Source organism: Peromyscus californicus, unplaced genomic scaffold (genome assembly GCF_007827085.1).
Source record: "Peromyscus californicus insignis strain IS unplaced genomic scaffold, ASM782708v3 Scaffold_8__1_contigs__length_139910024, whole genome shotgun sequence".
NCBI classification, from domain to species: domain Eukaryota; kingdom Metazoa; phylum Chordata; class Mammalia; order Rodentia; family Cricetidae; genus Peromyscus; species Peromyscus californicus.
Window position 1 is genome coordinate 65,623,195 of NW_026294606.1, and position 3,974 is coordinate 65,627,168.

General features: G+C 46.7%; 1 pseudogene; it reads right to left on the bottom strand.

Moving 5' to 3' along the window:
- Nucleotides 1-438: 438 nt before the first annotated feature.
- LOC128104197 (uracil-DNA glycosylase-like) lies at nt 439-2,399 on the bottom strand (annotated as a pseudogene).
- Between the last annotated feature and the right edge of the window lie 1,575 nt (nt 2,400-3,974).

Here is a 3,974-nt window from a genome sequence, read left to right on the forward strand (position 1 = left end):
CCTCTACATTAGGAGCTGGGCTGTCATTGTCCACCCTCCATTCCACACTTGTGCTCTGTGGGATCTCTCTCTCTCTCTCTCTCTCTCTCTCTCTCTCTCTCTATCTCTATCTATCTATCTATCTCTATCTCTCTATATCTATCTATCTATCTATCTATCTATCTATCTATATAAATGATTTTCAAGTGTTACTTAAACAACAGAAAACATCTTTGAGACATTAATTGCACATGATTCTGAGCATATAAAACCATAAAAGACTGGCAGCAGTTTGAGGACAGACATAGAAAAACAGAGAGTTCAGTGTTGTGGAATATTATTTTAAGACATGCTACATTGGTTTATGCTATGGAACATTCGTTTTAATGATGCAAGGATGACCTGCATTCTTTTTTTTTTTTTTTTTAATTTTACAAAGCCAAACTCCAACGATCTTTATTATCCTGCTCAGGATAGATCACTTCTCTAACCAGCAAGATCCACCGGATCCAGGATGAGGTATGAACTCAGTAGATTGTCTCTCAAAGAATGGATTGAAAAAAAAAATAATGTATCTGCCTACCTTGTGAAAGACACAACATTCTCCAGCGTTGCAGAGAAATACAATCTGTGTGAATTCAGCCGATATAAAGCAGCACCCTGGGGTTGGTCCCCAGTATCACATACACAAACCAACCCCTGGCAGTCTGCTGTGGGAACCCCAACTCCACAGGCACTACAAGAAAACCTCCCACCCTCATTTAAAACAAACACAAATCCTACCCTCTGCCCTGCTCAACTTTACCACTTGCTTAAGGCAAAGGCCGGACAAGAAGCAGGACGGATGGCAGCCACTCCTCCTGAGCCAGGAAAACACACTTGCTCCCTTTGTAACAGGAAACAGATCCTCAAAGACTGCAAAACACCCAAGGGCTCCTTGAGACAGAGCCTTTTGAAGAACACACCTGGACACCTTGTAACCACTCCCTCTAAAGGCAAAAGCAAACAGCGGCAGACACCAAACTTAGCTCATCAAAAACCATCTCTCCCCCAACCCAATACAGCTCACAGAGGACAAGTATGTGACCACCAGTCTGTGAGAAGTGGGCCTGTTTGGCCAGGCCACCTTGCCTGGCCTGGAGAGTTCAAGCCTAGCGCCAGTCAGAAGAGGTCTGGCTGCCGAAGCTGTGGTTTCTGCGGCCCGGCTGGCTTGTGACTGCTTTACAAAGATCTCTCCATTTTCTTCACTTACACGGGAACTTAAGAACAGGGACATTTTCAGTGACTTCTAAACTGGCCAATGCTTCAGTGGCCTCTCAGAAGCTCTGCTGGAGACAGGCGGCCTGCCTTGCAAGATCACAGCTCCTTCCAGTTGATGGGCCTCTTGCCAGACTTCTGTTCATTGGCTTTAGAAAAATGTCTACATCCAAAGAACCCCCTGTACACCGACAACGGAGAGGAAGGGATGGGCTGTTTGCAGGACATGCTGACGCTTCCTATCATTGGCACTGCCCTTCTTCGGGGCGTAAGAGTCCCAGAGCAAGAAGACAAGGCCAGTCAAGTTCTGATTTGGCCAGGACACAACTGCATCTGTGAACTGCTTCCACCCCTCTCCTTATGGGAATTGGCTTGGTGGGCGCGGACCGCGAAGACAGCATTGAGGAGCCGGACACCTTGTCTGGCCCACCCCGATAAATCCCCATGACCAGGATGAACAAAACCATCGATGTCTGTGGACAACTCTTTAAAAATGTCTTCCAAACTGGGTGGAGGTGGAACTGGTCTTTGGACACTGAAGCAGAGCCCGTGAGCTTGATTAGGTCCGTGATAGGGATCCTGTCCCAGAATGACAACTTTCTCATCTCGAATGTCACACATCTGGGTCCACGTGAACACCTGCTCCGGGGGTGGATAGACCTTGTGATGTTTTCTTTCTTCAGCAACAAATCCCATGAGCTTAATGAAGTATGGCTTCCCGAACTCTCTGTACAGCTGCTGCTTCCAGCACGTTACAAGTCTGAGCAGGGCCAAGCGGCCTTGTTCCTCTGGATGCGGAGAGGATGCGGACAAGCTGTTCCGTGCTGGGTGGCGAGGAGGGCGCCGAGGCCTGGCCTGTTCGTCCTGCCCGTCTGGGGCCTTCTTGCCTCCTCCCCAACTCAACCCCCATCCTCAGCGCCAACCCCAAAGGCCGTGGCCCAAGACGCCCATGGCCCACGTGGGCTGAGCCTAGCCAGCTAGGTGCTCCACCCACCTACGCGCCCTGGGGTTGCATTCTTTTATGTTGCATTTGTTTAACTCTGTGAAGCTGTGTTACTTTGCCTGTCTAAAACATTTGATTGGTCTCATAAAGTGCTGAACAGCCGATAGCTGGGCAGAGAAAGGATAGGTGGGGCTGGCAGGCAAAGAGAATAAATAGAAGGAGAAAAAGGAGGATCAAAATGAAGGAAAGGGAAAGGAGGAGAGGTAGACTCTAGGGGCCAGCTACCCAGGCACACAGCCAGACATGGAATAAGAAGGAAAGAAAAAATACATAGAAATAGAGAACGGTAAAAGCCCAGTGGCAAAAGATAGACAGGATAATTTAAGTTAGCTGGCAAGAAACAAGCCAAGCTAAGGCCAGACATTTATAAGTAATAATAAGTCTCTCTGTGTATTTATTTGACAGCTGGGTGGCAGCCCCCCCCCCCCCCCCCCCCCCCCCCGCGCGCGCAAAAAGCAAAAGAGTAAAAGAGCAAAAAAAAAAAAAAAATAAATAAAGCCAACCAACAATAGTTCAAGGCTAGCCTGCATCACACAGAGACATACTGTCTCTGAACAAACAAATAAACTGGTAAGACTCCGTTGGGTAAAGCACCTAATGGGGTGAGCCTAATGATGGAAGTTCTGTGCTCCCATAGTGGTGGTAGGAGAGAACTGACTCCATATGTGCTGGGGCAGGTACCCGCCACATGACACGTAATATACGATAGGTAAAATAAAATCTAAAATGCACAGTAGGGCCAGAAAAATGACTTGGTGGGTGAAGGCATCTCGTACCAAGTCCTACCTATGGCCTGAGTTCAATGTGGCCCCAAATGGTGGAAGAAGAGAAACTCCTAAAAGTTGCCCGCTGACCTTCATATGCACACACCTATGAGAGGCACATGGGTGCACACAGGCACATGGGTGCACACACGGGCGCACACACACACACACACACTCAAATAAAACAAAGAAACAGCAGTGTAATAGATAAATGGGATGGGAAGAAAGCTAGCTTTCTTGACTTCCCTCCTCAGGGAAGGAACTCTGGTGCACTTCAGAATAATTTTAAAATTGATTGCTCTAGGAATGGAAGAGAGGGATTATGGGAGACATCAACATCAAGGGAAACTATCTGCCTTAGTCGTATCCCTTGGATACGACAACTGAGGGGTAAAAGGAAATAAGCGAGCTTAGACCTGCTCCTAAGACAGCTCTGCTTTTAGTGTTTTAATTTTCATAGTTAAGGACCCATTAGGATCTGGGTCAAGTGGAGAAAAAAAATAAAGGAAAAGAAAGTGGAATGTGAAGCCAGAGGATGAGTCATAGAGAATGGTATATTTACCAGAACTAGATCCAAGCAAAAGATAATGAACAGGAAATGTCCGGCATCACAGTATGCAGCAGACACTTAGAATCAGTTCTCCTCCGATACACCAAAAATACAGACCTTTTCACCCGGTTTGCAACCAGAACCAGAGAGCACCCTATTGCCTTTAGTGTGGCCTTTACTTCTTGCTGTGTTTAATCTGTGTATGAATGTGTGTCTGTGTGTGTGTGTGTGTGTGTGTGTGTGTGTGTGTGTGTAGAGGTGCTCATGTATGTGTGTGTGTGTACAGATGTTCATGCATGCATGTGTATGTATATATGGCAGCCAGAGGTAGATGTCAGTTGTTTCTATCTGGTTTTTATGAGACCAAGTTGTTAGCATTCAGATTCATTTTTTGGAATCCTGGCCAACAAGTAGATAATAA